General features: G+C 45.2%; 1 long non-coding RNA gene across 1 annotated transcript in view; it reads left to right on the top strand.

Annotated features, from left to right (window-relative positions):
- The window catches only part of LOC147114150 (uncharacterized), a 526,828-nt gene that overhangs the window by 295,794 nt on the left and 203,679 nt on the right, over window positions 1-27,355 (top strand). The window contains exon 4 of the long non-coding RNA XR_015079159.1: window positions 7,796-7,855. This is a non-coding gene — a long non-coding RNA (uncharacterized LOC147114150). The remainder of the gene's footprint in view (window positions 1-7,795; window positions 7,856-27,355) is intronic.

Genomic DNA, 27,355 nt, shown 5'->3' with positions numbered 1-27,355 from the left:
TGGCAGCTATCCCTTGCCCTGCCAGTACACTTTACACCCAATCTCAGCCTATTACCATCTCGTCTAGCTTCTAATACCTTTTATTGTCTTTTTTACTTCTTTTGTTTCTTTTATTCTTTTGTCCGATCACAGCCCTGCCTCCGATCTATCTTTTCTTTCCAGTTTTGAAGAAGGGTTCGACCCGAAACGTCAACTCAAATTTCTGTCCACGGATGTTGCCTGACCTGCTGAGTTTTTCCAGCATTTTCTGTTGTTATTTCTCAAACCAAGTGCTTAGTAGTTTTCTTACGTCAATCACCACTTACCCATTTGTATCAATATAAGTCTCAGCAGAGAAGGAGGCCATTCAGCCTATTGTGCCTGTCCTGGTGCTATTACCTCAGGGAAGTTTATCTGTTCTAATCTAATTTTACTGCTCCTCCGCTGTATCCATTAAGTGTATCTCATTCCCTGTTAAATGTTGTGATCACCTCAGCTTCAATAGCTAATTGTGATGATGCATTTGATGTTTTAATAGCCTTCTGTTTGAAAAAATCCCTTCTGCTAATACTAATCCAGAGTTTATGCCTCTTCATTACCAATTTGCCAGCTAGTGGAAGAAATCTTTTACTATTTACTCCTTCAAAAACTTTCATCATGTAGTACATTTATTTTCATTCCCCTTAACCTTCTCTGTTCCATGTAACTACATCAATAGTTGAACCTTTCTTAATAACCTCCAATTCCTTGTAACTTGTACCTTGTGAGTCTTTGCTGTAACCCATCAAATGGCCTTCCTTTCTTTTCCTATACTTTTCACCTGTTTCTCCTAAATAAACACATACATGTTCCAACATATATTCTCTCCTCAATGTGTTGAAATAAAGACTCATTGCACCCTCTCCTACTCGAACTATTGGTAACATACCGCATAAGAGGCTTCCCTACAAGATAGAATCTTGTGGAATTAGTGGTAATCTGCTGATGTGGTTTGAGAATTAGCTGAATGCCCATTGACGGAAAGTGGTTTTCAATGGATTTGGATCTGCTTGGAGACCGGTTACCAGTAGTGTCCCGCAGGGATCGGTGTTAGGTCCTTTGCTATTTACTATTTTCATTAATGATCTAGATGTAAGTGTTGGGGGAATGATTTGCAAATTTGTGGATGATACCAAGACATGTGCGAGAGTTATGATTGTAGAGGATGCTCAACTACTAGAAGCAGATCTACATGTGCTGGGGATTGGGCTTGTATTTGGCAAATTATGTTTAACTTAGAAAAGTTTGAGTGGTATGCATGTGGTCAGATCAAATGCTGGACAGATATATACCTTACGGGGAAAAGAATTAAAGCCAGTGGTGAAAGAAAGAGATCTGGATGTTTTAGTGCATCAATTTCTACAGGTTCATGACCAATGCCAATGTCATGAAGCTATAAGTAAAGCAAAGAGGTTCTAGGGTGTAGTCACAGGATAATTCATTATAAAACAAAGCATACTGTTTTGTCTTTGTACAGTACAAGACTTTGGTTAGGTCTCAGTTAAAATACTGTGTCCATATTTGGTCTTCTCACATGGTGGAGGATATTGAGACTTTGGAAAAGTTCAAGAGGGAGGACCACAAGATTAATTCCCAGTTTATAACATCTTATAATCCAGATAGGTTCAACAAGAAGCGTAGGAGTGGTTAGATTAAAGTTTTAAAAAATAGTGAAGAGACTAGTTTGCCAGCTCGTGCGGTGAATGCTGATTCACTGTATTCCTTCAAGTGCGAGCTGGACCTGTTTTTAGCAGGGGTGGAGATCACATCGTATAAGTAGGTATCCTGTAATGTAAATTAGGGCCAATGTAATCTCCTGGACTAGTCTCAATCACCTAAGGAGGTTGGAGAAATATTTTCCAGTTATTTGTCCCTAATTGGCCTGGGTTTTTATCCGGTCCTTCCCCTCTCCGAGGAGATTGCATGGCTCCGGGTGGGTGCAGAGTGTATATATTGTGATGCATGAGGCATCACAATTGTGTGGGACAGGCGGAAGGACCACTAGGTCTTTTCCTGTCAGTCATTTTTGTATGTTGGTATTTATTGCAGGACCTCAAAGATGTGAGAACTCCACATCTTGATAACTATAATCTACAGGCTTTTAAAAAGCCAGGCTTGGAATCCCGTAACCACTGATTTACCTCATCTTACATCCTTCTCTTTCTAACCACTGTGCTGTGCTATCCTATTGGGCCACAGGCCTTCACCAATTTAAAAAGAAATATTGATATAATGTCAACCATTTCCATGACAAAACAAAAATAACCACATGGCCTGTAAGGGGGGTGGCGGGTGCGGCGCGTGCGCCCAGTCAGTTATGCCCCTGACTGTTCTGTGAGCGGTTCGAATCGCTCCCACGCCCCTTGGGTTCTAGACACTGGACTTAGGTACAGGCGGCGATACAGAAAGACTCGAGTAGACAGGTGGTTTGGATGTAAGAAAACCAAGATTTTATTAAAACAGAGAATAACACAGTCTTATGAGAAATTACTAGCATGAAAGACAGGCAAATACAAAATAACTATACTTGTACAGGGAATGGAGAACACACGGCACATCGAGGGAAAACAAACTATATTAACAATCCCCTTATCCTTATCCCACCCCCTATACCTAACTGGATTAAGCTATGAGGGGCCAGAATTCATGCTCACCAATCCAAAACAAGGCCAACTGTTAACGAAATGCAGACTTTGAGGTTGGGTTCTCTGTACTCTTAGGTACCCCGTCGCCACATGGTCTTCAGGGGCGCGGTGCGGGAGCTGCTACTGCGATGCACCTTCTTCTCCTCCGCTACCGTCATCGTCTCGTCCCGATGGGTTCTCCTCTTCTTCTCCCTCGGGCGGTCGTCGGCGGTAACGTTATGTTTACCGGACAGTTAACAGTCTTTGTTGTTTAGATTTTGTTACCCATGCGTCAAACACCAGTATATTCTTCGTGGTGTAGACACCTGCGTTATCGCAATGTTCAACAAGATGTTCGTCTTCCCAAGCACAAGCTTATAACTCGGCGCTTGGTCTTTATCGATATGTTTTTCACTGCCCTGCTCTGCCCTTATCGAGTTTTATCATCTTCTTCGTCTCTACTCATCTCGTCTACCTGCTCAAATTTCGTCTCGCCCCTTTTGCGGCCTGGGCGTCCCAGATGACGAGGGACTCGGGTCTCGTTCTCCTCCCCGGCTATTGTTATGGTGTACTTTACTGCTGACAACTCACCGTGGGGAGCGAGGAGAGACCTGCCATGAGGCCAGGGCACGAGTGAGCCTGGAACCAAAAGCGAGGGCCAAGCGCAAGAGAGAGCAGAGAGAGAGATTGCTACCTGGGGCCTGCAGTTATACCCGTTGTTTCATCCCTTATCTGCGCGCCAAATCAGGTTAGTTCATTGTTCTAATTTTGGCGGGCTGTTTTAAATAATTACAGCAATCTAAACTAACTGTTTTTAGATGGCCGTTTATCGCACCTAATGGCCTGATGTCCGAGCTGTATTGTTATTAATGCATTCTAATCGGCCTGTCCAGCCTCGATGGCTTCCTTAAGCTGTTTCCGATTATTTATGCAGACAACTTGATGGCCTCAAGTAAAGGCCTAGCTAGTTCTGATCTGTCTACGATCTGGCTTAATGCATATTCAATGTTTGCTGTCTGCTTTTCCAAAACACAAAGTCCTTTTCACAGAAACTGCATTTTAGGTTTCGATTTCCCCACAAGCTGCTTGTTCTGTGCTGCAGAGTTCAAACTTTTAAAATCTTACAGGATTTTGGTCACGAGGTGCAGATGCCATCTTTGGGCACCCTTTTTAAAATGTCCATGCAGGGTCCCTTTTATCAATAACCTTGGGGAAATGTGGGAATTTTGCGAATCCTACAGGCCCCCAAAATACACATCTATAATGTCTTAAATTTGTTATGTATGTCCTTATTTGGGCATCACTCCCGCAGCTGCGCCTTTCTACCCTTAGGTGCAGCCTCATAGCGTCAGGAGCCGCAGATCCCCATAGCTACACATAGGGGTAGAAATTCATCTTGGGCGATATCGCGTCAGCCACCCATTATACACCCTGATGGACTGCAATGGAATTGAATATCGGATGGGGCGTGTAACAAGTGGCCGATGCGATACCACCTGTTCTGCCCAAGACCAATTTCTACCCCGTAGTCTCACTATTGCACTCGGGATAATTCACCCTGTCTTGGGCAAAGTTGCAGGAGATGCACTCGTGTGACATAGTTCTTAAGATTTTTATTTCACTACATAAATCTGACGGGACATGTCATAAAACATTAATGGCTAGTTTTTGACAGAATAACAGGTGGTGTGCACTGTCCTTTTGTCCAAAATGGCCCTTCTGTCCCAAAGCTATACTTCCATCACTAATCTGCTACTTTTCATTGTTCTGACATTTTATGTAATTTTTTTAAAGTAGTAAATTGAGTTGGAGAACTGTGGAGCAAGGTTAATTAATACACTGTCCTTTTACCTTGGGTTGAGCTCAAGCCCAGCCGAAGATAATGGGTTAAAAGCCTTCCTTTCGCTAATGGTGTAAGCATCCTTGTATGAAATACAGGAAACTTTCTGGTATCCGGCACGGACGGGACCGACGTGTTGCCGGTTCATCAACAATTCCGGGTAGCCGAACGCTATAGTAAAAGATACGGAGCTCAGAGCTCCGTATAAAGCAACAAACCCTGTTGCCAGCTTCAAAACAATCGGCACAAGTTGCAAGCGTCTCTGTAGCTTAGCAACAGCTTCAGCTACACCCTTGCACAGCAACAAATCAATTAAAAAAAGTAACTAAAAGTAAAAAAAGTTACCTGAACCGACTCCTGAATTTTGCCGGTGGATAGAGCGTTCCGGTTATTTAGGGGCCAGTTAATCGAAAGTTTCCTGTAACCCAGTTTTTGGTGGCAGCAAGCCAGCAGCACAAAAGCAGCACCATTTGGTAGCAAATCAATTGTCTCACTCAGTAAAGTCACTGGGTTGGCTGGTTTTGGGAAATGAAAATGTCAGACTGGTGCAATAGAGGGTGGCTCTTTTGAGTTTGGAATCACGATCATTGTTGAGGTAGAATTGAATCATCTAATCCTGGCCTGATGTAGAAATGATCAATTTACCAAGAATAACATGTCCCATCTTGATGACCACTCTTCTCTCTGTGCTAGCATTAAATTAATTGATGTGTTTCTGTTAGTACCAGTAACAAGCTTCTAGGGGAATATTCTTCATTTCTCTTCTATGAAAAATGTTAAATGTCCTTTTCATAGATTTTAACAATCCCCCCCCATCCCAATCAAAATTCTGGATGAGCACAGTTTTGCTCATGGCAATTTCCTGCAACTGGAATTTGTTCGCAAAATTGGGAGAAAACCAGCCAATCAGGACAACTGTAACTTCATGCATCTCAAGCAGATAACAAGCCTACTAACTGGTATAAATGACAAAAAAAATCATAAATCCAGCTATCCCATAGCAGATTTGTGGAATGCACTTTGTTTACCGTGCCTTGAGGGTCCTGTATAAATGAGGGCCATTTTGTGGATTGTATAAATGAGGGCCATTTTGGTCAAATCTGGCAACCCAGATTTGTACAATACATCACAGAGCATGTGAAGTTGGTTATGATTACCTCAGGAGCTGAGTGGGGATCTGGAAGGACTTGCGACAGTCTGAAAAGGAGACCTAGTAAGGCAAGGTCATTTCTGTGAAGTAGAACAGGACAGATATGTAATGGTAGTTATACTTCTAAAAAGCACTATTCGCACAGAGAAATGAATGAAATTTCTTGTGCCATATCACCCTATCTTAATCCAGATTGCTTGTAACTTGAAGATTTTGACCTATTTGGCCTGGGAGGGATTTTGGTTTTATTTATATCACTATGATGCTATGAATTTATGTTCAGTTCACAAAGGGTTAACTCAGAGAGAGATATGTGATCTGGATATTATTTACCACTATTAATTGGAATACAAGATGTATCAGCAGTCAAAAGCTGTTTATTTTCACATACCATGTTAGTTTTGAGAGTAAAGGCCATTTACCACAATCCCGAGCTGTTTGCACCTTTAATACTGGAGTGGGTTTCATTCAATATGGACAGTGAGGATTGGCGGGGGGTGGTGGTTGGCTTAGCTGAACAGAGAGTGTGGTTACCATGAGTTCTCATCCAAGTGATGAGGGGTTTCATTGAGACTTCAGTGAAACAATCCTTGATGCATAGCTGAGGAGGTGTCAGATCTCTCTCAATTAGTCAGGTATCTCACTTTCTAAGGTTAGTGACGGTTGGTACAGGAATTGCTCACTTGTGAGTGAGTTTAGCCATCAAGAAGGGTTGCATATCTTTTTGCTTTGATGCTACAAGGAGCAATGGGAAATAGTCCTTTTTCACTAAAAGATTATGGGGTAAAAATTGGGTAACACCTCTTTTGGGTCACCCCTGCAGCCGATTTTGCCAGGTAACTCCCCGAGAGGGAGGAGGGGCACAACTGGAAGCACACCACACCCCTCTTGGGGCACTGCAAGCCAATATCGCAGCGCTATGTGACGCGGTACTGCAGGCCTTTCTCCCCTTATAAAAGGGGAGGGGCCTGACATAGCATGTCACGGCACCCAGCTGGGCCACCAGGGATCGGTAGTGCCGGCAAACGAGCCCGGCACTCAAGAGGAGTGCCGGGCTCATGGAGAGCAGCCGGCACCCTGTGGGAGGGCATCACGGGGGCCGGGGGCAGGTGCTGGCAGGCGGCCAGCAACAAAAATGACCACCCACCACCTGCCCTTTAACTAGCGCCGCCCCGGCCACAGGTGGCCCCCCTGACCCCGCCGGACATAGCGTCCAGCGGTAAGTCGGGGGCGCCACCCAATATTACAGCCAGGGCGCAAGTGGGGCACTGCGCACGGTGATGACATCATCGCTGGCGGTGCAGCGCTGCGCGGCCTCCCACTGAATTTTGCGGGAGGCGTTAGCAGCGCCGTGCCCAAGCGCTAGTTGATTTGCGCAAGAGGGCATTAACGAGAGGTGCAAATCAACCGAATTTGTCCCCATTAAATTTAATGTAAAATAAACCAGTTTATTGCTTTACAGTTGAATTAATTTCAGTAGAATACTTCTCATTCTTGTGACTAGTGTAAGATCAGGGTATCAAATACATACATTGAGTGGTCCCCAGGTCACTCTAACATCTAACTAATTGTTGGGCATCAAAGGTGCTTGCCAGATCATAGGGGACGCAAGGCCCACTTAAAGGAGCGACACTGAACGCAATGAAATATCTAGTGCTGGCCTATAATTTGTAACATTGCTCTTAGGCAAAATTTGCACGCAATAGAGCAAAGACTGGAACAGGTGATGAACACTTTCCAAGAGGAACCATTAACTTAATGGCAATTAAGAATTGTATAACTAACAGTGCAAGAGACTGTAATGGGGCTTTAGGCTTGATAAGGTTGGAGGGGTGTACAGACTAATTGGTATGTACGACATTAATTCCACTATAATGAAGGGATTTTGAACCAGCTAAAAGGGAAGAATTCAACACCTAATACAGCTCTAGTATTGCCAACTGCTGTCTATGTATGGCACACACTACGTAAGTTGGATACCAAAGAAACTCACATTTGACAGCATGGCAAGATGTATTGGTGTAGGAGCAAGGGACCACAAAGTTGCTCCTTTGTGATGTCTGCATTGTTCATGTTCTGGTGTTAGTTTGTACACGGTGAGGAGCGATGAACTGATGTGTTTTTTTGGAATGCAGTAAGCTGAATCTTTTCTTTCTCTTTCAGGTTTCCGAGGCACTAAAACAGTTGAAGTACATTGGCCCTTAGTTGCAGCTTGACTTTGATGTAAGTACCGGAACTGAGAAGTATGAGGAAAATCTCCCTTCATCACATTTTTAGTACCTAGCATGAAAGGTAAAAGTGATTGGTAGGAAACCAATAATGCGACTGAGAGGAGACTGGAGGATGGTTGTTGCAGTTTATACAAGTTTTCTGAACTCCCCTCCCTTTATTTTAGTTTTGAAAAAATGCACCATTTTTATTTTTATCTGTGGAATTTAGATTCTTCTGGTTTCTTGGTATGTAGAAATGCCCAAACACCTTGTGCTGCATTGAGGGTGGGCTATGAAGTATGTGCAGATTGGAAACATCCGCCCAAAGCGTATGCAATTAAATCAATTTTGTGTGTGGTAAAAAGGAAATAAAAAATTATTCTGCTTTATACCATGAAAGATTGTATAAATCACAATGGTCCTTATACTGTGGGGTAGATTTTCAACTTGCCACCTGGATATAAAACTGGTCAAAAAAACTTGTTATAGAAACCACCTGATTTTCATTGGCATTGATTTGACTCTGTGGTATTGATGGACCAGTGCTCTGTGCCGATAGATCAAGAGGATCTTAACGTTTGCCTAGAGGAATGCTCCTCATATTATAGACAGGGGACCTTTTGTACTCTTCTACAGAAAGTTACTCAAGTTGATCAAGTGAAAACTGCATAATACAGACTCTCAGCTGCTGAGACAGAAATCACATCCTGAAATCTTTCAGTTAAATGAAACTTGACGCATTATTGCGCTGATTTAGCCTCCTTCAGAGAAGTTAACCCTGTTCTACTAGCACTAAAGGTTTCTAACATCAGTGAAGAGAATAACTGCTGAATTCAGCCATGGAGAAAAGAAAACAAATGCTGTTGCTCAGCTCTCCCAATTCCATTAGTTGCTAGTAAAGCCTCATGAGAGAATTTGTTTGAGGAGAAATTAATTGCCGAGTGTTTGACTACAGCCTTGCAAAGCTTAGCTTTACCAGTGGAAAGACCATGACAAAAAACTGGCTGCAAAGACAAAACTACTACATCAAATTATGTTGACTGGGACTGCAGAATACCCATAGGAGATTATTGCAGTCTGAACACCAAGCCTTTTGGACAACATTTGTATATGAAAAAATAAATATATGGAACCCCTTTATTTAGCTGTTCACAGAAATGGGGTTGGGGGCAATATATTAGCAGGGATACAGGATTGGTTAACGGACAGAAAACAGAGAGTAGGGATAAGCGGGTCATTTTCCGGTTGGCTGGCTGTAACTAGTGGGGTGCCACAACGATCAGTGCTTGGGCCTCAGCTATTTACAATCTATATTATATGCCTCCAGTCCTGATCCAAGGTCGTCCCATCCTCTGTCATTGAATTACAGTATGCAGACGACGCTTGCGTCTGCGCACACTCTGAGGCCGAACTCCAAACTATCGTCAACACCTTCACCGAAGCGTACGAGAGCATGGGCCTTACACTAAACATCTGTAAGACAAAGGTCCTCTACCAACCTGCCCCTGCCACACAGTACTGTTCTCCGATTATCAAAATCCATGACGAGGCCTTGGACAACATGGACCACTTTCCATACCTCGGGAGCCTACTGTCAACAAGGGCAGACGTTGATGACAAAGCCCAACACCGCCTTCAGTGTGCCAGTGCAGCCTTTGGTCACCTGAGGAAGAGAGTGTTTGAAGACCAGGACCTCAAACCCAGTACCAAGCTCATGGTCTACAGAGCAGTAGTGATACCCGCTCTCCTGTATGCTTCAGAGACATGGACTATGTACAGCAGGCACCTCAACGCACTGGAGAGGTACCACCAACGCTGCCTCCGCAAGATCTTGCAAATCCATTGGCAGGATAGGTGCACCAATGTCAGTGTTCTTGCTCAGGCCAACATCCCCAGCATCAAAGCTTTGACCACGCTCAATCAGCTCCGATGGACAGGTCACATCATCCGCATGCCCGATACGAGACTCCCAAAACAAGCGCTCTACTCGGAGCTCTGGCACGGCAAGAGAGCCCCAGTTGGGCAGAGGAAACGCTTCAAGGACACCCTCAAAGCCTCCTTGAAAAAGTGCAACATCCCCACCGACACCTGGGAATCCCTGGCCCAAGACCGCACAAAGAAGAGGAGAAGCATCCGGGAATGCGCCGAACACCTCGAGTTTCTTCACCAGGAGCAAGCGGAAGCCAAGCACAAACAGCGGAAGGAGCGCACGTCAATCCAAGCACCCCACCCGCCCCTTCAACCACCATGTGCCCCACCTATGACAGAGACTGTAGGTCCTGCAGTGGACTCATCAGTCACCTGAGAACTCATTTTTAGTGTGGAAGCAAGTCATCCTCGGTTCCAAGGGACTGCCTAAGAAGAAGATATTAATGACTTAGATGAAGGGTCCGAGTGCAATGTATCCAAGTTAGCTGACAATACAAAGCTATGTGGGAAAATAAGCTGTAAAGAGGACACAAAGGGGCTGATTTTCAGTATGCCATGAGGCGGGCTTTTAGGCATGCGGGGGGCAAAAATCCCGAATTCGGGGGTCCCGACACCATCCCGCCCAAAACCCACCTCCACGTAAGTTTCAAAGGAGGTGGGTACCCGCCCCGCACTGGGACCCACCTCCCCGAGGCGGGAAGGGATTAGTGCCAATTAACTGCCTGTTAACAGGTAGTTAACAGGCAGTTTTTAGCCTAATCCCTATTTTGAAGGGTGTCGTGTGGGATTCCCGACGGCTCCAAACCACGCCAAGTTAGAGGAGGCGGGCTGTCGGGTTGAAGGACTTGGAGGGGTCGAGATGTTGGTGTTCAGGTGAGTGATGGGTGCATTAGTGCAAAGGTAAGTGTGTTTGGTGTGTCTAAAGTGTGTAAAGAAGTTTAAATTACCTGTACTTACCTCTACAGCCTTCCTTCCTCTAGGCTTCGGGAGTCCATCATTCAGCTGGCACAGAAAGCAGAATGGCCATGAGCTGTCAAAAGTGACAGCCTTCAGCTTTCAGTGCCAGCGAGATTTCTAACTGAGTCTGTGTAGAAGGACTCAGGTTAGAAGTAAGACTGTCAGTGTTTGACAGCTTCAAACAACTGTGAAACACTGATATTTCATCTGTCAACACGTCTTGACAGATGAAATTTCAGTCTGTGACGTCACCTGTTGCTGGGTGGCCCTTAATTGGCCTGCTGAGCCCGCTGGGCGGGCTCAACAAGGTCACTCAAGGGAAAATCACGTGGATTGGCCGCATCTCGATGGAGGAGGGACTAAAACCCGAAAGTTGTAGTCCCGCCTCCTTCCCGACTGCTGAATGAAAATCCAGCCCAAAGAGCCTGCAAAGGGATATAGACAGGCTAAGTGAGGTGGCAGATGGAGCAAAATGTGGGGAAATGTGAGGTTATTCACTTTGGTATGAAGATTAGAAACACAGAATATTGGCCCACAGGGAAATGCCTCCGATCTGCAAATAAAATGCCCGAGTACCTGGTGGTCCGGGAGGTATGGAGACTCACAGTCCTGGGCCTCTCCGGGTACCCGCGGGTAGAGGCCCGTGTATCCAAGGGTCACATGCGGTTGCACAAGTGCCACTGGGATCACGTGGGCCGGCTCAACCAATGAAAGAAGGGAATCCCCATTCATGCTTATGGAGATTCCGTATGTACGGAAACCCAATTAGCATGAATGGGAATACCCCAAAAAATAAGTCAACAGATGAAATAAATAAAAAATATATATATTTAAAACTAATTAAAATGCCATTTAATTAAATATTTAAAACAAAAATTTAATTTTTTGAAAAATAAATGTAAATGTTTTAATGGGTCTAAAAATAACTACCTTATTGTACAGGTTTTTTAATGTTTAAATGATTGAAAAAAAATTATTTAAATTGCCTGCTTTTACCAGGTGTAAGAATTTCATGGGCATTCGCTGGGCAGAAGTGTCCGCGGGTATCCATTTCCGAGGGATGCGTTGGATCTGTCAGGAAGATTCTTGACAGATGGCAAGTTCCGGGTTTTCACGCATGCACTACGCGCCCGTAGTTGCTGCAAATTACGAGCCAGTATTTTTTAAAATGGTGTGAAACTATTAAATGTTGGTGTTCAGAGAGATTTGGGTGTCCTCATGCAAGAAACACAGAAAGCTAGCATGCAGGTACAGCAAGTAATTAGGAAAGCAAATGGCATGTTGGTCTTTATTGCAGGGTGGTTGGAATACAAGGGTAAAGAAGTATTACTACAATTGTACAGGCCTTTGGTGAGACCACACCTGGAGTACTGTGCACAGTTTTGGTCTCCTTATCTGAGAAAGGACATACATGCCTTAGAGGCAGTGCAACGAAGGTTTACCAAATTGATTCCTGGGATGAGAGGGTTTTCCTATGAGGAGAGTTTGAGCTGAGTGGGCCTATACTCTCTGGGGTTTAGAAGAATGAGAGGTGATCTCATTGAAACATATAAGATTCTGAGGGGGGTTGACAGGGTAGATCCGAAGAGGTTGTTTCACCTGGCTGGAGAGTCTAGAACTAGGGTACAAAGGGGGAAAAATTCAGTATCACCTCATTTGGGGCGCGATTATCGGCCGGGCACAAAGATTAGCGCCTGGCGCTAATTATCGCCTCCGACTGCAAACTTGGCTTTTATCGCCCCTGGGGGTGATTGGAGCGCTAAATCAGGCGCTTCACACCTGTCTTAAGGCGCAAAGGCCGAGGAGCGAGGCACTACCTCAGAGCGCTGGTAGAGGTCATGTGATGTCAGTCAGCAATGGAACACAGACACAATGGCGCCAGCCAGTTCTTAAAGGGGAGGGTTGATCTTGCTCTCCATCCACGTCCTGCTCATTGCAGCCTTGAACCTCGGCCTGGAGAGACCTGTACATCAAATCTGCTGGAAAGAACAATGGAGAGAAGGGGAAGAGCTCAGAGTGCAGCCCCCACAGTCTCTTCTAAATCGATACAAGGAAGGGCAGATCAAAATGAACCTGCAAAGTGCTGCTCAGTACCCAAAACTCCTTCACACAGCGTTGAATCTCTCCAGAAGTCTCTCTCTCTCTCTCTCAAAATGTGTGGTGCAAAAATGTCACCAACAAAAAAAGGCAGGAAGCGGTCGCCTTTAAATAGCGCCCCCCCAGTCCCTTCCTGACTGCAAAACGCTCCCCTCAACCTGTCGTTGCTAGCGGCAGGCAGTAAGGCAGGGGGCGCTGTTAGATCCGTGTGTTAATGGAGACACGGAATGCAGGAGTTGATTTAACAAGTGTTTACTGAACAAAGTCTGGAGGTGAACTAACTACACAAGACGCTATACAGGCTTATATACCCGAGTGGTCACTACTGGTACTACAGTATACAGGGGCTTCAAAAACATAGTTCCTCTTAAAGGTACATACACTACAATTCCTCCCCTTTTAGATAAATAGAACATAACATTTTAAGTAATCATTAAATAACATTTTTACAAGAACAATAATATACACATTTGCTAAAGTTAATCAATTACAAATTCAGTCTCTCTGGAGGCTTCCTGACTCGGTCCGGATAATGCCTCGGTGGTGTAGTAGGTTCTTTTGGCAAGGTCGATTCGGCTTCAATGCCAGTGTCGGGTTCATCTGGTTCCAGTATCACCGGATCGGAGGTAGATACTATGGGTATCTCTGCTTCATCACTAGGCGTATAGAGTTGTGGTGTAGGTTGTCCTTTTTCGGATGACTCTATGATCTGGTCAGCATGGTGCCTTATTATGCTTTCTCCAATGTCCACGGTATACAACAGCGGTCCTAGTCGTGTGCAAATAGTTCCAGGCTGCCATTTCTCGGTACGGTAGTCCCGGGCCAAAACTGGTTGACCTATCTGGAAGGTTCTAGTTGGCCTTTCATTCATGCTTTGAAATTGCCGGTTCTCTACGTCCCTTCTGACGTTTGGCTTGACCAAATCCAGCCGGCATCTTAGGCTTCTATTGAAAAACATCATGGCGGGGGTTTGGTTTGTAACCACATGTGTTGCATTCCTGTACGCAAACAAGAAGTTATCTACCTTATGTTGTAGATTTATGTCTTCATTACCCATGGCCTTTATGGCCTTCTTGAAGGTCTGGACAAACCTTTCAGCCAATCCATTGGTGGCGGGATGGTATGGGGCGGACGTGTAGTGCTTAACCCCATTGTTTTTTAAGAACTTCCTGAATTCTTCGGATACAAATTGCAGTCCATTATCAGAACAGATCTGTTCAGGCAGCCCATTCCTGGTGAATATGGTCCTTAATACTGTGATGGTTTTTTCCGTGGTGGTGGAGGACATCTTTATTACCTCCGGCCACTTGGAGTGTGCATCCACCGCGATTAAGAACATTGAGTCCATAAATAGACCAGCAAAGTCGATATGTACCCTTTGCCATGGAGATGAGGGCCACTCCCATGGATGTAGAGGGGCTTGTGGTGGGGCATTTTGGACCTTCTGGCATCCTAGACAGCTCTTGGTCATTTCTTCGATGTCTCCATCGATACCTGGCCACCACAAAAACGCTCTGGCTAAGTTCTGCCCCGTATATGTCTTCAAGATAATGGATGTGTCTTTCAAAGGTATATGCGGAAATAGCCGCTCGTAATCCCGTCGACTCATGACGGTCAGAGCTGATCCTGTATCTAGCTCCATTTTGACTGGGGACTCCGCTATTGTGAGGGTAACCCAAATGGTCTGGTAATCTTCTTTGGCAATTACATTATGTAATTTGAGACAGCTTAGTCCCTTGTTTCCAGAGTCGCTATCGCTCTTCTGGTCTTCGGAGCTACTGTCCGTCATCATTTGTACCTTTCTGTACTTTTCCTTATTGACCTTTTTACTGTCAGCGGATTTCTTTCCATATCTGCATACACGTGCAATGTGTCCCATCTTTCCGCATTGCCTGCATGCTTTGTCCTTGAACCAGCAGTCCTTCTGGTCATGGGTGGATCTGCCGCAGTGAGAACATCTCTTGAAACCCCGTGTCATTTCATGGGTGCCGAAGTCCTGTGGCTTTTGCTGTATCTCTGCAGCTCCTCTTGCTGCTGCTTCGTATGATACAGCCACACTGAAAGCCTTGTCCAGTGTCAAATCTTTCTCAGAAAGTAGTCTTTTCTGTGTTCCTTCGCTTAGGAGACCGCAGACGAATTTGTCTCATAGAGAATCTGCCAGTCCTGCCCCGAATTGGCAGTGCTTTGACAGCTTTCGTAATTCGGTGAGGTAATCAGCATTACTTTCATTCTTGTGCTGATTCCTCCTGAAGAATTTGAATCGTTCCGCTATCAGCAGCGGTGTTGGGTTTAAGTGCTCCTGTAAGGTATCAACAATCTCCTTAAAATTCTTGTCCATCGGTTTGGCTGGAGTGATCAAGTTTCGTAACAGCCCGTATGTCCTTGCGCCCATCAGATTTAGAAGTACCGATGCCTTTTTATCATCCGCTACTTCATTCACCTTGCAATATACCTCCACTCTTTCCACATATGTGGTCCAATCTTCTATATCACTATCGAAAGCAGTAATATTGCCAGTCTTCGGCATCTTGAAAATCTAAAATGGCGCTTCCCGCGCTTTTCTTTCTTCCCCGCCGAGTTAAGATGGTGCCTCCCGCGCTTTCCCGCCGCTGCCGCTGCTGCCAACGCTGTTCTCCGCGGTTCCCGTTGCGACCTGCAGCTTTTCGCGGTATTTCTATTTTTTTTTTATATATCGCTTCAATAGTTTCTCCGTTACTTGGAGAACCGTTCCCGTCGTGGAGCGGACCCTCTGGGACTTTCCCCTCCCTCTGCTCGGTCCGAACGCCGACCTGCTTTGCAGCACCAGCCGTGCCCTGAGTGCTCCACCCTCTCTCTCTCTTTGCTTCTGCTTCCTGACTCGCTGCCCGGCCCCGTTGCAGAGCCACCCGATCGAGCTCTAGCCCGCCGCAGCCCAGGAAGGATCAGTGCACTACCTGCCACCAGCCCGTTTAGCTGGTGAAACCACAGTTTTTTTTTTTTTTTTCTTGCTTCTGGCTTCGACCTTCGTCTGAGGAATCGATCTCCTTGAGGTGCTGCCGAATTGCAGGTAAGTTTGTTTCTAACTCGTCGCCACTGTTAGATCCGTGTGTTAATGGAGACACGGAATGCAGGAGTTGATTTAACAAGTGTTTACTGAACAAAGTCTGGAGGTGAACTAACTACACAAGACGCTATACAGGCTTATATACCCGAGTGGTCACTACTGGTACTACAGTATACAGGGGTTTCAAAAACATAGTTCCTCTTAAAGGTACATACACTACAGGCGCCACTCAATATCCGGTCCGGGGCACTACCGGGGCGTTACACACTCGACGGACGTCAAGATCTGCCGGTGCAGGAGATCGTGGCGGTAGTGTTTAGCGCCACCGCAAAATGCCTAGTTGATTTCGTGAGTGGCGCAAACATCGCCGTGCACGGGTGCTAGTTGCTTTGCACCCCATTAGCGCCCTCTTAAGGCACTAACGAGAGGCGCAAACCAACTGAATTTTTCCCCAATAGTCTCAGGATAAGGGGTCGGCTATTTAAGATTGAGATGAGGAGGAATTTCTTCACTCAGAAGATTGTCAATGTGGAATTCTCTACCCCAAAGGGCTGTGGATGCTGAGTCGTTGAGCATATTCAAGGCTGAGATAGATTTTTGGACTCTAGGGGAACCAAGGGATATGGGGATCGAGTGGGAAAGTGGAGTTGAGGTCAAAGATCAGCCATGATCTTATTGAATGACAGAGCAGGCTCGAGGGGCTGTATGGCCTACTCCTGCTCCTAATTTCTATGTTCTTATAAATGTAAGAGCTGCATTATATTCTACCAATAGACAAAACCAATGACAACAACAACTTGCATTTATATAGCACAATTTAACCTAGTAAAATGTTCCAATGTGTTTCACAGGAGCATTATCAAAAAAATTCTGACACCGAGCCACATAAGGAGTTATTGGGGCAGATGACCAAAAGCCTGGTGAAAGAAATAGATTCGAAGGAGCATCTTAAAGGAGGAAAGAGAGGTAGAGAGGCGGAGAGGGTTAGGAAGGGAATTCCAGAGCTTAGGGCTTCGGCAGCTGAAGGCACGACCACCAATGGCAGAGCGATTAAAGTCGGGGCTGAGCAAGAGGCCAGAATTAGAGGCACGCAGGGATCTCATAAAATCAATAGACAATTTATTCTTCATATTTTCCTACTTCTATTTTGAACTCTTTTTGGGGCCAATTTTCACAGCCGTTGCCTAATTTAACGGGGTGGTAACTGCCTCAAAATTGAAGCGATAGCCTTACCATCCCATAAATACCGGCGATGCGGTTGGCTCCATTTTGAAAGGGACCTACTACCAGGTGTCTAAAGTGCCTGCCTGCTTCAGGTTATAGGCCCCATTTTACTATGGAAATCAGAGCCCTATGATGTAAATAGGATCCTGATTGCCAACCTTGTTCGGAGTCTGCAGGCCACGACCAGTTCCATGGGCGATGGAACTGAAGAGGCCCGCCAAAGAGTAAGTGTTGAATTATTTCTGTGGGCCCCGGCGGAGCTGGATTACTCCTCCAAGCCCGCGCCCCCCCCCCCCGCGCCCCCCCCCCCCCGCCGCCCCTGCAACTTACATAACTGGGAGCCACCCTGGCCCGAATTTGAGGCCTCAATCGGGCGAGCTGCATCGTGACATCTGTTAATTTAGATGAGGACAGCGCCTCAAAATCACGAGGGCCTCTTCGCTGTTGGAATGGGTGGCTGGCCAGAGTGCTCCATCGCTCAAAAGTCAAAATCGACACTGTCATTTTAAAGGCACGGCCTAAAATAAGTTGTTGGCAAAGGGAAAAAATACTTTACAAATTCCAGGCTCGAAATTTGCTGTTTGATTTTTGTAACTACCCCATTGTTCACCCACGCAGACATTCTGTTCTATTATTAGATGATCAAAGATACAGACTATCCTGCTGAGTTATTAGAGGTTTTAAATGAGGTTCTTTGGCTGCTAAATGTTACCACACATGGGAGCAGAGAGCCTTGGGGATGAACTGCTGGTTATTAACAGAATAATTGATATCTGGCAATGAGCTATAGCTTGCAACCTAATTGAATGATTCAGAAAGCTTACATATACAGTGTGGAATACCTGGGAATTAGAGGCTTCCTTCTAGTAGAAGGCTTTAGATGGTTCATATACAGAAATATGGATTGCTGAGCATGATTATGATGCAGTAATCTAATCGAGAAGCTTTTCATCTTCCACTTCTGTGGTCTTACCATATTATTATTGCTTTTATTAGTTTATGGGATGGGGCCTCGCTGGCAAGGCCAGCATTTATTGCCCATCCCTAATTGCCTTTGAGAAGGTGGTGGGGAGCCGCCTACTTGAACCGCTGCAGTCCGTGTGGTGAAGGCACTCCCACAATGCTGTTAGGTAGGGAGTTCCAGGATTTTTACCCAGCGACGATGAAGGATCAGCGATATAATTCCAAGTCAGGATGGTGTGTGACTTGGAGGGGAACTTGAAGATAGTGGTGTTCTCATGCACCTACTACCCTTGTCCTTCTAGGTAGAAGAGGTTGCAGGTTTGGGAGGTGCTGCCGAAGAAGCCTTGCTGAGTTGCTGCAGTGCATCTTATAGATGGTGCACACTGCAGCCACGGTACGCCGGTGGTGGAGGGAGTGAATGTTTAAGATGGTGGATGGGGTGCCAATCAAGCGGGCTGCTTTGTCCTGGATGGTGTTTAGCTTCTTGAGTGTTGTTGGAGCTGCACTCATCAAGGCAAGTGGAGAGTATTCCATCACACTCCTGACTTGTGCCTTGTAGATGGTGGAAAGGCTTTGGGGAGTCAGGAGGTGAGACATTCGCCGCAGAATACCCAGCCTCTGACCTGCTCTTGTTGCCACAGTATTTATGAGCTGCCAATAATTCCCTACACTTTGGCACTAGAAGGTGCAGGAGGGTAATCAGAATGGCTCCCCCGTAGGTATTTTCCTCATTTCCTGTGGGAAAGTGGTAGGTCTTCAGTCAGTGCCTCATTACAACAGTACATCTGCAATCAATAAGTTATGGTATGGGGTGTTGCTTGATACCCCTGAAATCCATCTCTCTGTGGTGCTGCACTTTGGAACCCCAATGTACTGCTCCCTGCCAGAGAACTGATTTTAATACCAATCATTAAGCTCTGATGACTATCTTCAGGACATGATGTGCATTCACAAGACAGGAACATGAGAGAGCAGATTTTGAGGTGTTGAAGCAACCATTCAGATTTGGGAGGAAGTGTCTTACTATATGCTTTAGAGTTGGAGAATAGTACTAGTGCGCTACATGCATGAGAATACAGCAATGGAAAGAGGCATATGAAGGGTTGTGTATGAGGAGCAGGAACAAACCAGTCCTCAGGAAGAGGACATTGGTGAACAGGAACTGGCTGGTGCAGAAAGCAGGATTAGAGTATCGGGAGGTTTTTTTTAAGGCTTGTACTGGACCTTTACACAATTCAAAGAACAAACTACAGCTTAAGTTTACCTGCGTTCCTTTGTTCTCTCAGTCTGATTTTTCACTTTTCCAAATGCCTTTTGTTGTAGAGTGAATGAAAAAGGGATGACTGCTGCCTTTAAATTGATCTACATTTTACTCTATACTGACTCGTGCATAGAATGTGTTTAACCTAATGTGCTGCTGTGCGGTGCCCTTGTGATACATGTACTAGTGCACTTTAGTCTGTCTCATGCAATACTCCTCAGTGATGAATGACTTAAGAAAGAGGAGATACACAGCCTGCCTTGTGATTCCTGTAGCCAGTTATCTCATAGACCCAAGTAATACTGCCTGTGTTCCAGCAATGACCTGGCTACGGGGAAGCTGCATGGTTTCAAATGCTTCTTCCATCACTTGTCCAAAGGTATATGATGGCTTAGAGATGGCAACGACTTGAAGCCCACTCTCCTGTTCCTGTGCTGTTGTAAACATGCCACTATTGCAAGGCCAGACCCTCATGTCACTGTGCCCTGCAAGTATAGGCTGTTTTATTTCTACGAGCTCTCTGAATCCATTTCTTGTGGTTGTCCTGTGTGTACAAGGCTTCGAAGATGGACTCAATTGCACCTTGGATTCTGAACCCTAATATTTGAAAATCATCAGTGTGAGAATTCCTGATGGGATGCTCTAGATGAGATAGCACTCTGTATGTCTGAGATCTTCCCTGTATGTCTGAGGTCTTCCCTGATGATGTCACTGATGTTGCTTGCCGCTAAGTGGAATTCCTGCAAAGTGGGCAACTGTAACTCCATGACCGTGCGCAACTGTGTAGGAGAATCTGCAATTACTCAGCCTGGTTTTCATGGTTTTGCAAGGAGAAGTGACCGGTGCATTTGTTCATGAATTTCTTTTTCTCTTTCATAGCTGGGCCCATAAGGCCAAAATCAGACAGCAACATAACAGAGCAGGTGGGACTGCTGGAGCTCCATTCAGCAGTATCTAGCCCTCCTTCAGTCATTAAATTGGCCGCTTCATCAATGGTGATCTGTGTTTTGTCTTTTATTTCCTAATCAAATGCCTTGATAGACTCTGCAGCATGGAGCCTGCATGGAGTCCTGTTGATGCAGAATGCAGTTTGCTGATAATACTAAATTAGAATACATTTCAAACTGTGAGGAAGATTGTAGAAGGTTGCAGAGGGACATAGCCAGGTTAATGGAGTGTGCAGATAAATAACAGATGCAGTACAATACGGAGAAATGTGATGCAGTACAATAGAGAGAAATGTGATGCAGTACAATACAGAGAAATGTGATGCAGTACATTTTGGGAGAAGGAACAGTGAAATGAAGCGTACCGCAAATTCTGACATTTTTAACAGGGTGGAGGAACAGCAAGGCCTAGGAGTGCAGATACATAGCATGGAATTTTAACCTCACAATCCGGCGGGGAACTAAAGGGATTGGATCGGCCCCGTGTTTTACACCCCGCCCGATTGACTTCAATGGGAGGTAGAATCGGGCGGGTTGTAAAACGGACGGTCAATTCCATTCTATCAGTTTCCTCCCTGAGCAAGCCAAGTTAAAATTACCCTCCTAGATTTTTTTTTAAAGAGCGAGTGTAGATAGGAATGGCCATAAAGAGGGAAATGGGATTCTGGGTTTTCCTATATAAGCATGTTGAATATTAAACAAAGGAAGTATTATTGAATACAATGTTGTTCAGACTACAGACTACAGGGTTGCAGTTCTGGGCAACCCATATGGGAAAGATATTACAGTCATGGAAAGGATATGGTAAAGATTCACTAGAATGATACCAGGAACGATGAGAAATAGTTATAAAGGTGAACATTGGAGCTTTATTTAGGAGACCAGAGAAGGTTGAGGGAATTTAGTGAAGCTTTTGCAAAATTATGGGTTAAAGAAGGTAAATAATGGAATTGTAGAAAACCTAAACAATGTACTGTTGGTGTGTATGGTTTGTATGGCTCAGTATCAATTACTGTATTGGCAGCTGTAAACAGAGCAAGATAAATGTTCATAGCAGTAGAGCTAATATGTAAGATCGGGACAAGCTGGTCCAGTGATAGAGGAGCTAGTATTAATTTGTCCAGGTATCCATTGGGAATGAATAAGGTGCATCTCCCAAACAAAGGGCCTATCCCAACATACAAATGTTATGCAGTTCCGATATGTCAATATGTTTGCTTCGACGTGCAGTGCTCACTGGAAGCATAGTGCGCTGAATTTGATGTTAGCTTTGTTATGCCGTTCGTTGCATTGCTTAAACCTGTCGAGAAATCCCATTAGCTTTGCTGCAGATGTCGCCCAGTCTGAATTCTTTGATTTTTCTAAACACCCCCCCGGCCTGTCATAGTTAATCACCAAGGCTTTGTTGCTGCACGACTTTACATCAAAGATATAAAGGGTTTGCTGTTTCATTTCTCAAAACATTGCTTTGAGCCTATAGGGAGTGGACGTTTGAAGAAATTCGAATCCTGAATAACTATTGTTGGGTTGAAAAGGTTAGGCAGCTTGTCTGAAGAATGGATTTTTCTCCTCACAGAAATGGAAGTTTTGAAATTTTTTGAAATGCTTTCTCCCCAGAAAATCTGACTATTCAACATACAAGGTCATTGTACAGCAATCTGTATTTGAAAGCACCCGAGAGAAAATCAACTCTAACTAGCTTTCCACTATGGGCTCTTCTTCTTTGCCGCACAAAAATGTAGCTTGACATATATATTCATAAATGAGTAAACTAATAAGAATAAGCGGAGCAGTCATGTTGGAACAATATTCTTTAACAGTGAGAATATATATTTACCATAGATGGAAGCAGGTGAGTCATAGTCTTGGATCCAACAATAGTGGTGTCACTGAAAGTCAGGAGGAGAGAGCTGGACTTACTCTTGTTTGAGATGGTCATCGATCATTAACAGGTACATGTGTTGCACGAATGTTACCTGCCATTTGTCAACCAAAGCCTGGATGTTGTCCAAGTCCTGCTTCATTGTTGGAAGGTTTGCGAACACCAAAAGCAGCAGGCTCCCGACGGAGCTGAGCAGTCCCACACCCAATGGATCAGAGCAAAGTGTTCTACTCTTGCTTTAGCATCTCGTCTGAATACCAGCGCCTCTGAGAGTGCATTACTCTTTCAGTGCCCCACTGAAAAGTCAGCCTAGAATATGCGCTCAATTCTCTGGAGTGGGACATGAACCCACAACATTCTGACTCAGTGGTAGCAATTTTACCTCTGTCACTTGGTACTCCATGTACTTCTTCAGAGGGAGAAGCAAGTGTGATGTTTGGCTCCTGGATGTTGTGAGCACATCTGGGGATGGAGATGGCTTTCTATCTCATTATGCTGGATCATACAACTGCTGATGCCACATATGATGCTGCTTGGTGGTCGTGCCTTCTGTTGCCTAGGCCCTAAGCTCTGGAATTCCCTGCCTAAACCTGTCTGCCTCGCTACCTCTCTTTCCTCCTTTAAGATGCTCCTTAAAATCTACCTCTTTGACCAAGCTTTTGGTCACCTGCCCTAATTTATCCTGATGTGGCTCGGTGTCAAATTTTGTGTCTTAAAATACTCCTGTGCAGCGCCTTGGGTCGTTTTACTACGTTAAAGGCGCTATATAAATACAAGTTATTGTTGTTGTTGTAATGGTTGTCTGGTCCTGCCTGCTATCTGGCCCTTCTTTTGAGGAGACCAGCTGGTTGGGAAGAATATTGCATCACCAAGAGGCATTAGTGCTGTTGGGCAGTCCCTCATGTCCAGGGATCTGCTTGGGAACAGACCAGTACTGAGGTGTGTGAAGCCAATCATATCCCTTAGCCAGGCGTAAGAGCCTCCAACACACTGGGTCCCATGGTCTTAAGTCAAAGTGAGACAGAAATAGTAACTGGGCTTAGCACTTCTGTCACTAGGGGCCTGCTTCAGATGGCTGGGAATTGCCACGTGCATCCTGGTGGCAAGCACTTCTATAAAATAGTCGTACGCCTCTGCACTTGTTTGGGTAGTTGACCCCTCCACACTTGCCACCAGACCTTGCAGGGTGCTTTGAACATTTTTAAAGGACTGCATGTAGAGCTGGTGCTCAGATAGTAGCCTCCCTCTATATATAGGTCCCATGAGGTACCAATCCCTTGTAACAACAACTGAGAAAGGAATCCAGCTGTTCTACTGGCCAACTGGCTCTTGTTCTTCTATTACAACCTGCACTTGTTCCTCCTCACTCATGCTCAATGCTTTACCTGCTTCCCTCTTCATCCTGACTTGCTGAAACCCTCAGTGTGGATGCAGCTGAGCTGGTAACTGCTCCAGTTTCAGAGAATAATGTGGGCATCTGTAGGGAACTGACTTGTGCACTATCGCTAGGGGCTAAGCCATCATCTTGGGAGAAACAAAAATGGAACATATGTTAGCATGTTGATCATTAAGTAATCCCTTTTAATAGAGGTGACACACCAATTAATTGTTTGCCTTGCTGCTGCTGTGCAATGTAAGCTTCTGTATTACAGAATGAGTAAGTAAAGAAGGAAGATGATTAAGAAAATGATACTATCCCTGAGCTTCAGGAAAGCCTCTAAGCTCTTTCTGTTTCACTCCTTCTCTAGCCACCAGTCCCATAATTTGGGGGGCAGTCTCCTGAGATCCAGTCAAGGGCCGGTAGTTGAACACACTCAGTTACGTCTTTGTTCCCATATTATGTGTAGCATTTTCCTGTAAGCAGATACAGAATATACAGATGTTTGGATGTTGACAAGCAGATAAGTGTCAAACCAGTTCTCAGCCTACAAGCCACCTTGTGTGAATCCATGAAAACGTAGTATGCAAATAGCTTATGTTAGCAGTGTGCTTTGGGGGGTAAACCTTGACAGATTTATGTGTGACATTTGAAGTGCTTTTCAGTTCCACCAACACAGTCTGCAATGTTGATAATATAACGTGAGCATGAATGTGTGAAAAGCTCAAAGAATGGCTGATTGCCCTGTGTGCTGCTTCAGTGAGACTGCATCAGGTTGAGAATAATCTCGTTGTGCCACACATCCTATGCCATAGACTTTGAGTAGGCACATTCTGCAAAGCTTTACTTGAGCAAGCCTCCTGAGGCCTAAGAACTTCTTCATTTCTTCCAGGACCCATTGATATAGGAAACTACATTCACTCACTCAATCACTTCTACCCAAGTGCTTCAATTTGCCCCTGTTAGGAGGATGCTTTTCATATCTGAAGAGGGTAACTATTTGCTTTACCTGCAGGAGAACCTCAAGGCCAGCATTCTCGAATGGGACGGTCTTGCTCCTTCTGTCTTCTGCCCTTCATTGCGCACTGGATGAATTTCTGAATTCCTGCTCGTTCATTGGAGCTTTCCTTCAAGTACGAGCAGCAGCCCTTTAAGAACTGCTGATTTGCTGGATATCCTGCTCCTGCCTGAATCACGTAGCTGCCTGCACCCGAGGCAATCGTTCAGGGAACATGTTCTAATTATACTAATAAACTGACCTCACAAAGTCATACAAGGTCAACTCTCCAGGCAAAATGTGCCACAACACCAGGACTGAAGTGTCTATCTTTGTATCTAACCTTTCCTGTACCTGAATTTAAAGTAGTAGATCAGGCAATGAAAAAAAAGTTTTACTTTGTGCTTTGTTGATGAATAAGAGGAGTTGGATGTTCACACTGGGAGCTAAAAATGCAAAACTCTTTCCTTTCCCAGCACAGATATCCTTCAACTTGATGAGCACGAAAATAACATCAAAAAATATTTTTGCAAACTATTTTCTCTGTGAATGACTCATCCATTTTCCCTTCTCTTGCCCCTTCTTTCAGTGCCACGATGTATTTATCAGGCAGACAGACAGGCAGTGCTGAGAACAAGCAAAATCCCTTTATCTTACCTCCTGATTTTTTCTCTCCCTTTACCTCGCACCACTTTGCTATGACTGTGATCCGGAGAATCACTATTTAAAGAATCATAGTTGTGAACAATTCCATAGCACTGTGCATTGACACAGCAGTTACTCACCATCAGATCCCCTATGGCCAGTGTTGTCTGATAAAAGTTGCTAAAGATTTGTCTGACTTGCATAGAGAACTGGTTGGCAGACAGGAAGCAAAGAGTTGGAATAAACGGGTCTTTTTCCAAGTGGCAGGCAGTGACTAGTGGGGTACCGCAGGGATTGGTGCTAGGACCCCAGCTATTCACACTAGACGAGGGAACTAGATGTAATCACAGAATCACACAAACCCCACAGTGCAGATAGAGGCCATTTCGGCCCATCGAGCCTGCACCGACACATATCCCACCCGATCCCCGTAACCCCTACACCAACACATATCCCACCCTATCCCCGTAACCCCACATATTTAATCCCCCTAACACTAAGGGTCAATTTATCATAGCCAATCAACCTAACCCGCACATCTTTGGACAGTGGGAGGAAACCGGAGCACCCGGAGGAAACCCACGCAAACACGGGGAGAATGTGCAAACTCCACACAGACAGTCACCCGAGGCCGGATTCGAACCCGGGTCCCTGGCGCTGTGAGGCAACAGCGCTAACCACTATGCCACCGTGCTGCGTAATATCTCCAACTTTGCAGACAATACAAAGCTGGGTGGGCATGTGTGCTGTGAGGAGGATGCCGAGAAACTCCAAAATGATTTGGACAGGTTGGGTGATTGGGCAGAAGCATGGCAGATACAGTATAATGTGGATAAATGCGAGGTTATCCACTTTGGTGGCAAGAACAGGAAGGCAGATTATTATCTGAACGGCAATAGATTGGGAGAAGGGGAAGTGCAACGAGAGCTGGGTGTCCATGTGCACCAGTCACTGAAGGTAAGCATGCAGGTGCAGCAGGCGGTTAAGAAGGCAAATGGTATGTTGGCCTTCATAGCGAGAGGATTCGAGTACAGGAGCAAGGATGTCTTGCTGCAGTTGTACAGGGCCTTGATGAGACCACACCTTGAGTATTGTGTGCTGTTTTGGTTGCCTTATCTGAGGAAGGATGTTCTTGCCATGGAGGGAGTGTAGTGAAGATTCACCAGACTGATACCTGGGATGGCAGGAATGATGTATGAGGAGAGATTGGGTCGATTGGGCTTATATTCGCTGGAGTTTAGAAGAATGAGAGGGGATCTCATTGAAACTTATAAAATTCTAACAGGACTAGACAGACTAGATGCAGGAAGGATGTTCCCGATGGCGGGGGAGCCCAGAACCAGGGTTCACAGTCTAAGGATAAGGGGTAAGCCATTTAGGACAGAGATGAAGAGGAATTTCTTCACCCAGAGAGTGGTAAACCTGTGGAATTCTCTACCGCAAAAGGCAGTTGAGGCCAATTCATTAAATATATTCAAGAAGGAGTTAGATATATTTCTTAAGGCTAAAGGGATCAAGGGATATGGGGAGAAAGCAGGGACAGGTTACTGAATTTGGATGATCAACCATGATCTCATTAAATGGTGGAGCAGGCTCAAGGGGCCGAATGGCCTACTCCTGCTCCTATCTTCTATGTTTCTATGCTACCAATGCTAATCTACGTAACATCAAGAAATGAAGTTTATTCAATGAACAGTCTCAAAGGAGGGGGTGGGTGGGTGGGTGGAAAGATGGAGTTGTTTGTACAAAAAGATTAATTGGGTTGATTCTCGGCATTGAATTAGCAGCAATGTTCATTTACAATGGGTCAGAAAATCCTTGGGCCGCAATCACATCAGTCACCCCAGGATTGTGCCCAGTAGTGCCTTCCAGTCCTGACCATGCCAGAGTTTGTGCAGTCAATGGGAAGGCAGCAGAGGCCTGCGCCACCTTGAGCGCATCTCAAACGCCTGCCAGCACCTGCTGCAGGAACTCTTCCCCGCCCCCCACCGAGAAACTTGTTAGCTGCTTCTGCAGTTCTCCTTAACAAAAGGACGGATTCTAAACAAAAAGATCTTCCATTATCTTCTCTAGATTGGATCCCCAACCCGCCTCCCCAGGACCACCTTGTGCCCAGTGAGGCTCGTCTCACTTGTTCCATCTGGACCAAGAAGTGACTTCCCCCAGTGAGGCAGGAACCGTTTCTAGCTC

Source organism: Somniosus microcephalus, chromosome 8 (assembly GCF_052327205.1).
Source record: "Somniosus microcephalus isolate GS21.2 chromosome 8, FLI_Smic_1.0, whole genome shotgun sequence".
In the NCBI taxonomy this organism is placed as follows: Eukaryota; Metazoa; Chordata; class Chondrichthyes; order Squaliformes; family Somniosidae; genus Somniosus; species Somniosus microcephalus.
This window is presented reverse-complemented; position numbering and strand designations above follow the sequence as displayed.